General features: G+C 39.6%; 2 non-coding genes and 1 pseudogene across 2 annotated transcripts; 1 reads left to right on the top strand and 2 right to left on the bottom strand.

The window, feature by feature from the left end:
• Positions 1-1529: 1529 nt before the first annotated feature.
• On the top strand, positions 1530-1602 carry TRNAE-CUC. Its single transcript has one exon. It is a non-coding gene; the product is annotated as a tRNA-Glu (tRNA).
• Positions 1603-1664: 62 nt separating this feature from the next.
• Positions 1665-1749, bottom strand: TRNAM-CAU. Its single transcript is given in 2 exon segments — positions 1665-1700; positions 1712-1749. It is a non-coding gene; the product is annotated as a tRNA-Met (tRNA).
• Positions 1750-6138: 4389 nt separating this feature from the next.
• Positions 6139-9967, bottom strand: LOC109180291 (annotated as a pseudogene).
• Positions 9968-12032: the final 2065 nt, after the last annotated feature.

The raw sequence follows: 12032 nt of genomic DNA, 5'->3' as shown, positions 1-12032 counted from the left end.
AAGAAGATGAAGTGTTTCCAAATCTGTAGAGTGTCATTCTTGAGGCCTCAGCATCTTTGCTTGCTCAGCCTGAGGATGTCCTCCACTGCATCAATCACGGCCCTGCCCCCCGCTTGTATGCAGAAATGCTCGAACGATTTCTTGAAATTCGGGGTGTATGTCCCCCCCTTTCGTGGTGTCCTGCCCGGGAGTTTCGTGGCAAGGAGTGAGCATGCATAGGGGAGGAGCTCGGAGAAGGGGAGAACACGGGGGGCGAGGTCTGATATGTTGGTTTTCAGGGCCTTTCCTGCTACTTGGAAGAGGTTTCTTGAGAGGTAGACTTCCAAGTGCCCTGATTTATCATTTTCCTGGAAGACTGAGTGGTATGAATCATCATCCTCTCCCATGTGTGTTCTCACAAGATGTTTGAGGCTATATTTTGCCCTTTTCCTGTCCTGTCTTTTGTTTGACAGCAAAATTGCCACTCCTCCCATTCTGAACAATGTGTTGGTGAGAATCATAGACTTCACACTCCCTAGATAAGCATTTGAGGTTATAACCTCCATGCTGACAACTAGGGATGTCAATTGCATCCGCACCCGACGGGGAACCCGTCCTTACGGTGATGGGGATAGAAATAGGGGATCGGGGATGGGAGTACTCTCCCCACCCCGCCCCGATATATATATATATATATATATATATATATATATATATATACATATATATATAGTCACACAACACACACATATGTATTACTTTGCATACAATATATATAGTTTTAGAAGAATTTTTGTCATTGTATGTCATGCTTATGAAATGCATATTTAAATAACATGTTTAATTAATTGTAAAATATTGAATACTACTTTAAGTTCGGGGATGAATATATATGCGTTATTTATTTAAATGTTTTTAATGTTTTAATTTTAATTTTTTATAACTTACTAGCGGGATGGGGATTCCCCGTCCCCGAATAATCCCCGTGGAGAAGGGGATGGGGAGATTTTCCCCTTTCCCCGCGGGGATGGGGACGGAGACGGGGAATGAGAAGAAAGTCGGGGGCGGGGATGAGGGTATGTCCACCGCACCCACCCCGCCCCGTTGACATTCCTACTGACAACCAAACCCAAGGAGTTTTTGTGGACTTTAAGGATGTCTTTAGCCAATCGAAAGAATCCCCGCGCTGCACCCCATCCCACACAAGGCTGCCATGGCATGGAAGGGAGTGAATCCATCCAAGAAATAATCTGTTAGCATTTGGGACATGTTTGGATAATGTTGTACCCAATTTGCCATGTTCTCATGTTGTCTGGTTGGGGTTGTGTGGGGGTATATATTATATATAAGAGTGTAATATACAGGTAATCTGTTATATGAACGGATGATCACACAATTTTTGTTCAGGTGCTATATTTACTGATTTATTGGCCTGATAAGAAGGAGCAGTTTTGTAATCACAGCATTTGTGTGATAAAACTGTAGTTTCAACTTTTATCTTACGTTTACAGTATATTATATATAAATAAGATGACAAAATAAAAAAGAAATCCGTTGTAGTCTAGTTGGTTAGGATACTCGGCTCTCACCCGAGAGACCCGGGTTCGATTCCCGGCAACGGAAACGTTTTACATGCTTTTATTTTGCACTTTTGCAGTGTCCACGGCGAAAATAGCAGTAACTTATGGGGTGAGAGAGGCTCGAACTCTCGACCTCAGGATAGCTCAGAAGCTATGAGACCTACGCGCTAGCCAACTGCGCCACCACCCCAGATTACTCTGTATCTTTTAAAGAAGATTATTATATGTTTTTTCTGCAACTGTGCGTTTTTAGAGTAGAGGAAGTAATAATGTGAATAGATTAATGAGGGGAACTAAGAACATCTACACAAGTAAATAACTTCAAATTTTTGGTATTATCTCATTCTCAAGTTTATAACTGATGTGCGTGTGAGTTATTTGATAAATAATTAGCCTGCAAAGAAGAGGATAATGTCAGAAAAATGTAAAAAAAAAAAAAAAAAAAAAAGGCAGTGAGAAGCAACTGCGTCTCACTGTCCACACGCGCCCGCCTGGGCGATTGAGAGTGGCCGCCAGCTCTCAATCTTTATTTTGTTTTTTTTTTTCTTTATTTGTTTTCTTTCGGTCGATGTTGCGATAACTTTTACAGAAAAATTGAAATGTGAACTATGAAACTCAATCTTTACATGTTTTTTTTTTTTTTTTTACATTTAATTTGTTTGGTATTTATTGTTTTATTATTTCTGTTGTAATTTTTTATAAAATACTAAATTTAATATATTTTTTTGAATTAACTTTTGAATGATTTTATTACAATTAAAATTTAAAATATTAAAATAAATAGTAAAACATTGAAAATTAATTTAAATATTTGTAATTATTTCGTATCATTTTAATTAAATGTGGGTATGTTTATTTTCGTTAATTTTCATTATTATAATTAAAATAAATAAAAAAAATATTAAAATATAGTATAATAAAATGGTGTGTCCACAAAAACTGAGAAAAAATTTCAAACTAGTGTGTAAAAGAGTTTTTGTGATTGAGTGAGATAGTGGATAATGGGACCTACAAAAAACTTGAAAAAAAACTCCAACTCATATTAATGCTCTAAGAGCATCTACATCCGTGCATATTTCACAGTTTTTAAGGTTAAAAGTGCCAACATGGAGGAGAGATGGGTGGAGAGAGAAGCATTTTGCTCTTCCTGCAAGTGAAGAGTTATTTCTTATTATTATTTTTTTTTTAGGGAAAGAACTTAATTCATTGCATCAACATATAAACAAGCAACAAGAAAAGGGGGCGGGATATCGATCCATTCCCCGCAACCTGTCACAGAAACGGCTTCCCTAGCAACAAGGTGGGCGGCACGATTCGCAGATCACTTTACAAAGTGGAATACTACATTATTTAACATAGATGTAGATTCTTTAATGTCATCAACTAAAATACCAAAAGCTGAATAAAAAGGAGCAACAGTAATAGCATGGATGAGAGAGGGGTGGAGAGAGAAACATTATGTTTCTGTCAGTTTGCAGCATTCTTACATTCTCCCCCAAATATCCCCAACTGATAATGTTGCTCTAATATAGCTTAATAAAGAAGGGTAGGGCCTTTGTTTACAATTTTTTTTTTTTTTTGAAATGCTTATGATTATTTACAAGGTCATATATGTTCTATACTTTTTCAAACATTTTAAGCTCAAAGAATCTAAGTCCCCGCTACCGGGTTTCAAACTTATAATCACCCATTTGGAATGGTAACGGAGATACCATCATACGACATTGTAGTTGTCGGGCAGCCTGGTCCACACAAGTGCATCCCCCTGCCAAGGGGTCTGGCTACTAAGTCCCTCCTATCTTCTGAGTAAGGCGGTCAAACTGCGAACTCCAAGTGCTGAGACATATTCTGACTGGATACCCTACTCGAGGGTATCCATCACTAGTCTCTCATTTTTCCGAGATTTCGCATTGCGACGACTCGGGAAAGTAAACCTCTTCGGATCAGGGGACCCAGTAGCCTGAGTGCTGACTTGCAGGTTGAGACTTTCAAGCGTATGTCAATCTTGCAGTGTAGCTAAGGAATATGTCTGCCGACGGTCGGTCTGTCTCCGCAGTCGTGACAACTCCTTGTCATTTTCGACTCACTGGCTTCCCGACCAGTTGCTCGAGGGTGTGATCATTAAATGAAGCGTATTCAATTTCCCGTTGGTTAGAATTTCATTTTTTTTACCATTCCCAAACCTAAAGTAACTGTCGCGTCAGCCGCCACGTTTGCCTGCCAGTTGGATGCCTGCTACGTGTTGTCATCTGGGCAGCCTCCCTCCCCTATAAATACCCCTTTTACTTCTACCCTACTGTTCTTTTCACTTTCAACTCCTTCTCTTCTAGCGCTCAAATTTCTCACTACTTTCCCGTCCGGCGACCGTCGCCCTAGCTTTCCAATCCGCCCCCAATTTTCGGCCTTCCTCTCACTTTCTAGCTGCTTTTCCGGTCAGCTCCCTCCGTGCTAATTCATCTTAGCGCCATTTCCCTCTAATGTCTTATTCTCGTACCACTTCTTCCTTTTCCTCATGCCGGCAAGGCGTCACTATCAACTCACCCCGACCCTCCTCCTCCGCTCCTTTACTCCCAACACCCAACAACCAAACAGTCCGCCGAGAATCGGACCAATTCGATGACCTAGGCCGGTCAGTGGTTTACCACTCTACCCTCTATGTCTCTGACTATCATCATGCCAGATGGCTGCTTCTGGTCAGTTACCGCAAGAGTCATCTGGTCGGGATCGTCAAGTCGACAACGACCCTTCTTGCTGCCTTTTATACTTGACTGCATCCTTAGTGTCAACGAGCTGATTGGCCCGCTGGATGGCTTGGGCATAAGTTTGAGGGTTTTCGTCTCACAGCTTACTATATTGATATTCAACGCGCAGAGATTCAATTAATAAAGTTAAGATCGTCTTGTCATCCAAATGCTCGACCACCTGCACCTCTTTTTGCCAACACACGATGTAGTTATACATTCTCTCTCCCTCGTCTTTTAGCCCTTATATCTTTAATTTAATGTTGTAATACTTTTTAACTTTCAAAAGTTAGTCCTACTCCCGCATCATAAGATTTATAATTTGTTTACTATTTTTCTTTTTATATCTTTGCATTTTTAACATGCTTTTAAAAGTGAATTCACAATTCAAGTCACATTTCATCAAAATTATTATTATTTAAATTCTTAAAAAAAATATTTTCAAAAAAAAAATTCTTAAAAAAAATGATAAAAACCATATAGCTTATTCAAGACATTGTACTTTTGTCACACTTTCTAAGACTTGCAAATCTTGCAAGACACCTCATACTTAAAAAAGATTAATTAATAAATATAGTGATTTGTTAAAATGTAATATCAGAGAATGGAGAAAGGAAAATCATTTTTTATTCATCATCTTCATTATATACAACAAGTATGGAGTATATATACATACAAGGTAATTAACAGAAACAATAATAAGAGATGATTACATAACTGTTACAAACGTTACAATACTACTATATAATAATGTCCATATTAAGTATAATATTTATAACATGATTTGATTTTTGTTTTTTTTTAACTACAATTTAATTTATGTATAGTTCTGCTCAAATGATTATGTCAATATCTTTGATGGTAACATCATGCTACAAGATATTTAGCAATAATGATATGACTTATGTCATGTAATCAATATCTTTGATGGTAACTTCATGCTACAAGATATTTAGCAATAATAATATGACTTATGTCATGTAATCAATATCTTTGATGGTAACTTCATGCTACAAGATATTTAACAATAATGATATGACTTATGTCATGTAAGTAAAATTTTAGGGATGAGGATAGCTTAAGCCCGTCGGATTCTTCGCCGAAGTCCACTTCCATGCAATCGGCGACGAAAGAAGAAGCATTAATGATGCGGAGGTTAGCGGCGATTACACATTCAGCTATCTCCATATTTGTCCCTTATTACTATTATTATTATTATCAGGGGAACGAGATTCCTGGCAGTCTGGTACTTAAGCCTATAATATGCTTCTCTTCTCAATTTGTTTTTTTGTTCTTCATGTTTTCTCTTCAATCAAGGATTTGTTTAAATATTTTACAAGGATAATGCCGCAAGTATGAAGTGTATGGTTGACCGATGAACATGAGCGCCGTCTGTATCGTTCAGCCCTAACTTGAAGGACCTCTTAGGGCGACCATTTTCTGGTTGAAGTGTATGCACTCGATGCGTCGGATCTGTCACGAGGTTTTTACTGTTGACAGGTACGCATAGCGAGCACTTGCGAGGTTCTTCGATTCCCCATTTGATTTGCTTAGCTTATGTTTATTTCAAGTAGTTTACGCTAAGCGGCTGTGTATTTGTTCTGCACACACAAATTGTGCAAGCAATTGGAGTTTATGTTCATGGTAACATTCCAGTTATTGACTACAAATGTTTGGGATTTAAAATGCCAAAAGACAAAAAATCATATGATTATAGGAAGCAGAGGAAAGAGAGTGTGAACTTGCTTTTGTGAAAGCTAGCATGACTAGTATAGAATGTAAGGAACCAAATAAGCATGTTCAGCTACAATTTGCAGGTTAGATGGAACAAAAGGAAATTTTGTTTCTGAAAGATGCATTTCCATTTCACTCTTGGATTCTGATATCATATGGCATTGATGTACTAGAGCAATTTCAGTACAATGACAAGGGTTTTATTTACCTTTTCAGGTCTACTTCAGAGAGCCTAAAACCCCTTTGTTATTACCATCTGCTGCTTCTTGCAGCTCGAGTGCAGCCTTCAGACTTTTCACGATCTCACTCAGTGATGGTCTTTTACTACCTTGGTCTTGCAGACAGCTGCTTGCAGTATCAACAAACATCCGAAGGCAGTCTGGTGATATTTTCCCAACGAGGTATGGGTCTATACATCTTGAAAGGCCAACTTCTATACATGACTTGAACAAGCTGGCTATACTCTCCCTATCCTGGTCCCAGAGTATTAATTCATTGTTGGCACATAATACTTCGATTAAAAGTAAACCAAATGCATATGCATAAGATTTTTCTGTTGATGTTGTATCGCGTACATAGTCTGAATCCAAAGATCCCCAAGGACCCACGACAGCTCTAGGAACACGATTGTTGCCTTTATTTTTAGACCAACCAAAGTCTGAAACTTTAGCAACCCAAATTTCATCCAGTAGAATGTTGGTTGAGTTGAATTCACGATGGAGAATACTCTGCTTCAAGATAGGCTGAAGGTAGCACAAACCGTGTCCAGCATCAATGCAGATTTTAAGCCTCTGCTTCCATGGGAGGGGAGCCTTGTCAGGGTAATGGAGATGATCTTGCAGACTCCCATTTGCCATGTAACTGTATACAAGAATCATTTCTGCATAAGGATTGCAATATCCAATTAGAGAGAGAACATTAGCATGGTTGGGCAAAGGGAGGTTATCTAGTTTTGATTGCAACTCATGAGACATGCAACGTTTTGAATAAGCAGTGCTGGCCCTTCTGATGGCTACAATATTTTCACGACCATTTAGAAATCCGTTGTACACCTCATCAGCTTCCCCAAAACCAATAATAAAACTCTGGTTGAAATTGTCAGTTGCCTGTAGGATTTCATGGGTAGAGAAGCGATGGAGTCCTCCTTGCAACTGCATAGAGGAAACTTTTTTCTTCGATGACTGTTTTGGGATTCTTGGTTGTGTTGGTGAAGTTTTTCTCTTTGGTGATTGTTTTGGCAGTAACCACGAAAAATCCCACCATCGAGTTGATGCATTTGGTTTGAAAATGCTGTCCTTCACCTTTCCAATGGAAATATATTTGCCTTTTCCTTCATAAGATGTTGCTTCAGTGGTGGGATTTTCCATATTCTCTCCTAAGATATCTCCACAGTGCTCATCAAACGAGATGACACCATCACTGTGAACACTCCCAATACTCATGACCTCATCTTCTACCCCCTCCTTTTGTAGTAATGCCAACACTAATTCAAGGTTGGTGAGCACATCAGCCATATCTGGTCGTTCATGTGGCTGTTTGCGCAAGCATCTTCCTGCAATTTCTGCAAACACCTTCAAACAAGTTCGGGAGACTTGCCCTGCCAGACTGCTGTCTACAATATCATTTACTTTTCCTTTTCTCATGTAGTCTATGGCCCATGTAGCTAGACTGTGCTGCTCAACAAGCCTCTTATCCAATGCTGGCCTCCCGGTAAGCACTTCAAGCAGCACTACTCCAAAAGCATAAACGTCAGATTTTGTTGTCAATCTGTGAGTTAAAAAGTATTCAGGATCCAAGTAGCCAAATGTTCCTTTGACATCAGTACTAACATGAGTGAAGGACTCATTTCCAGGCCCCATTTTGGACAAACCAAAATCTGAAATCTTTGCCACCCAACTCTCATCCAGCAGAATGTTTGAGCTTTTTACGTCACGGTGTATAACCTTATGCTGGGAGGTGTGAAGGAAATGTAATCCCCGGGCAGCACCTATTGAAATCTTGAGTCGTCTTTCCCAAGAGAGAGGGGGGTTACCGTTCCCCTTTCTATCAATTTTGTGGAGATGGTCTGCAACAGTTCCTCGTGGCATGTACTCATAAACCAACACCCTCTCCGTACCTTCATTGCAAAAGCCAATTAGGGAGACAAGGTGTTCATTTCGGACCTTTGATAGCATTTTGATCTCTGTCCAAAACTCATTCTCTCCCTGCCTAGATTCTTCCTTCAAACGCTTAATTGCTACAGTAGTTGCTCCGCCATCAATAATGCCCTTGTATACTTTACCATATCCACCACTTCCAATGAGGAACTTAGGACTAAAATTGTTGGTGGATAGTTGGATCTCCTCAAGTGAGAATTGACGACAAGCTGGGTCTGTGGAACGAGATCTTGTGTTTCTCATGTTGGAGTTAGCTTCTGAGAGACACCTTAGGTAATAGATGGCAATATTCAGTAAAGTGACTGCTACTGTGAATGCAGTAACAATTGCACTCTTTCTATCAAAAAACACTGGCCTTTGGCGACTCGGCATCTCTGACACTGAACTTTGTTTGCGTTGGGGGCTGGATTCATTCCCACAAGATAGTTGTCAGGATTACTTAGCTTGAATATTTCTAAGCCATTCAGAATGCCGTCAGTTCTTTTAGTGCTGAAGTCAGAGTTGGGCTGCAAACTTATGACTAGAGTGCCTGTACCTTTCATTCTATCTCCTTCCATCATTGCAATGTAGTCTTTGTACACTGCAATCCCATGTCCACCACTCCATTTGATCACATCAGCATTATATTCGGCTATCTGATTATTTATAAGTATGCTGAATTGCCTTTCACCTCTTGCTGATATTTCAGGTTCAAATTCACAGAAATGGAGCCTGACTAGGTACCTGAATCCTAAATTTACTGGAATTATCCATGTGAGATTGTGAGCAATGAGCTGCTGCTTGCCTGGATGCACTGACCTTGCTGTTTGGTACACTTTGGGAGGTGCAACATGTGTCAGCATGTCTGCATACTCTATTGTCATGGTTGTATAAGTTGATGCAGCACCAACTCCATTTAACACGTAGTTGTAGTCATCTTTCCAGTCACGAAACATGCTGACATCTTCAATGGATGGGATTGACCATCCCCCGATGTTTAATCTCTGAATCATCTGCAGTGCTGTAGCTGTATCAATGTAGAATCTGTGCTTTTGGCCTACAACATGGGCACCCAGGTCTCCCTCTGGGGTGAAGTAAAGACCAGTAGGCATGGAGATGATCTCAATGCCATTGACGAAAGCATAAACATTTCCTGAAAACTTTCTTTCTTGGGATGGGGTGAATGTTATAGTCAACGCTTCACTTTCCTGTACATTAACACTGTATTCCTTGTTGAGAAATTTGACACCTAGAGCATCAGCAGTGAGGGAAGGGCTGAAATTGCTTAGGAGAGTGTATGGACCAGCTTTGACAGTAAAAAGGGCTATGGACTTCTTGAAACCCTTGTATGGCGCTGGGTTGAAGTGCAAGCGGATAAATTTCTGGCCCGGCTTGACAGAGAACCGGTAGCTGAACTCATGGCGAGAGGTCCGAGCTGTCTGATATGGAACTGGATCAATCATGAGAGAAGCTTTTTGCTGGGCTCTAGACGTCCAGGATATTCCATTCAAGTGCAGCAATGTAGAAGAAGGCATGGTATTGTCTCCAACCCACACACGTCCATCGGGTGCAGTTGGAGTGCCAGAAGAGCCACACGAAATGGCTATGTTCTCAATAGGTGAATTAATGGTAGAAGAAATGGCAAAGATGATCAGACCATGGAATAACGTACAGGATATAAGAATAAAAAACAGAGGATGATGCATATTGTTGCTGTTGAGGTATTGGGTTATGCTTTCCAACTGATTCAAGTTCTGAGCATAAAAATGAGACTTGGTGGAGAAATGGTGATCCCCAGGTAAACTTCCTAGCATTGCAATCTCTATTTTCTAGTTGCCTTGTCTTGAATTAAATAGTAAATGCCATGTTATTAACCAATGAAACATTTTTCTTTGCAAATATCATATTCTAGACTAGAAGACTATTAGAAATAAGGTTCCCTTTAGTTTCTTTTTTTCTTCTTTTAATAATAATGTCAATTTAGTTGTTGTGATATATTTTATTGATCAGGAGTCAGGACTGAGGTATACCGATACCATATTACCATGGAAATGGTTGAAGATTGTTATTTTTTCTTTGCAAATATCATATTCTAGAGTAGAAGACTCTTAGAAATAAGGTTCCCTTTAGTTTCTTTTTCTTCTTCTTCTTTTAATAATAATAATGTCAATTTAGTTGTTGTGATATATTTTATTGGTCAGGAGTCAGGACTGAAGTATACCGATACCATATTACCATGGAAATGGTTGAAGACATGATAACTGCTAGGCTGCAATGTCTATTTCGTCGGCCTACCGGTTGCCTTTTTATTTGCCAAAGTCTTTGTACTAAATAATTTTACACCTGTTTTTTATTTCTTAATTTTTGTGGCGATGATTGTGGAAATAAATTTGATCTTAACTTAAATAATTAGTGGGACATCTTTCTGCGCAAAGTCAGAGAAGTTTAGTAGGAACCTGACATTAATCATTTTTCACTTAAAAAAAGGTTGAGAACATGTTCACATCTGAAGAAAAAAACACCACCCCGTATAAACCAATTGTCATTTGACGTAAAAAGTAATTTTACACCTCTTTTTTATTTCTTAATTTTTGTGGCGAAGATTGTGGAAATACATTTGATCTTAACATAAAAAGTAATGAAATTGCAGAGTTGGTACAATCTTGTTAAAACTTTCTGAGAAACTGAGAGAAGCAAAAGCAAAACTCTTGCATAAGCATTCAGATTACTCATATTGTCTGACTAAAACCAGAGATTGCAGTATATGGGCAGGCAGTAGTGTCTCAAATTCTATCAAGTTCAACGGAAAAATTGTACTTAGGGCTGTGCAGAAACCGAAGAATCCGACCCACCCGCCCGACCCGAAACCCGACGGACCAATCCGTGGAGCGAACCGTATCCGAAACCCTTACCCGATCCGATGCAACGCTAGAAGACGGACTGAAGGGGTTCGGGTGGGAGGCATTAAACGCCACCCGAACCCGTCCGACTACCCGATGAAAGCCTAGGGTTTTTTACGCTACATAAGACGACGTCGTTTGGTGTATGTATATATATCACTCATTTCCAGCAAGCGCAGCCGTGCTCTCACTCTTGACTCTTCTAGACTTCTCTCATCTCTCATCTCTCCAGTCTCCACTCTCGTTCTCTCTTTCGCTCTGGTCTTTGAGAGTTTGAGACTTTGAGTCTTAGACTCTTAGTGTCTTACTCTCTAAGACTCTGAGAGCCTTAGTCTCTGTTTGTTAGTCTGGTGGAAGCCCTCTTCGGAGCATCGGAGTAGCGAGTGGCGGAGTGTTGGAACGGTGGAAGCCCTAGACCCTAGTCCGGTCACCGGAGTCTGGTGGAACGGTGGAACTGTGGAACGGTGGAATAGTTGATTCGAAGCCCTTTGTTCTCGAGGGATTAAATCTGAGAAACGAAGTAATTACTAAACCCTATTTACATTTCCGTTATAGATTATTGTGTATTTGTCTTCTTGATTAGGGTTTCTAATTTTTATGATTATGTGGACTGTGATACTTGTAAATCCGTTGAGAAGTTCCGGATTGCATGTCACTAGTCCTTTGAGTTTGAATTTGTGAATTGTTTGATTAGGGTTTCTAATTTGTAACCTAATCTCAGTAATCTGTGGACTCACTGTACTTGTAAATCCGTTGAGAAGTTCCGGATTGCATGTCACTAGTCCTTTGAGTTTGAATTTGTGAATTGTTTGATTAGGGTTTCTAATTTGTAACCTAATCTCAGTAATCTGTGGACTCACTGTACTTGTAAATCCGTTGAGAAGTTCCGGATTGCATGTCACTAGTCCTTTGAGTTTGAATTTGTGAATTGTTTGATTAGGGTTTCTAATTTGTAACCTAATC

The sequence above is a fragment of the Ipomoea nil genome, unplaced genomic scaffold (genome assembly GCF_001879475.1).
Source record: "Ipomoea nil cultivar Tokyo-kokei standard unplaced genomic scaffold, Asagao_1.1 scaffold1026, whole genome shotgun sequence".
Lineage (NCBI taxonomy): Eukaryota > Viridiplantae > Streptophyta > Magnoliopsida > Solanales > Convolvulaceae > Ipomoea > Ipomoea nil.
Note: the sequence above shows the minus strand (reverse complement) of the source record. Positions and strands in the feature narration are given on the sequence as shown.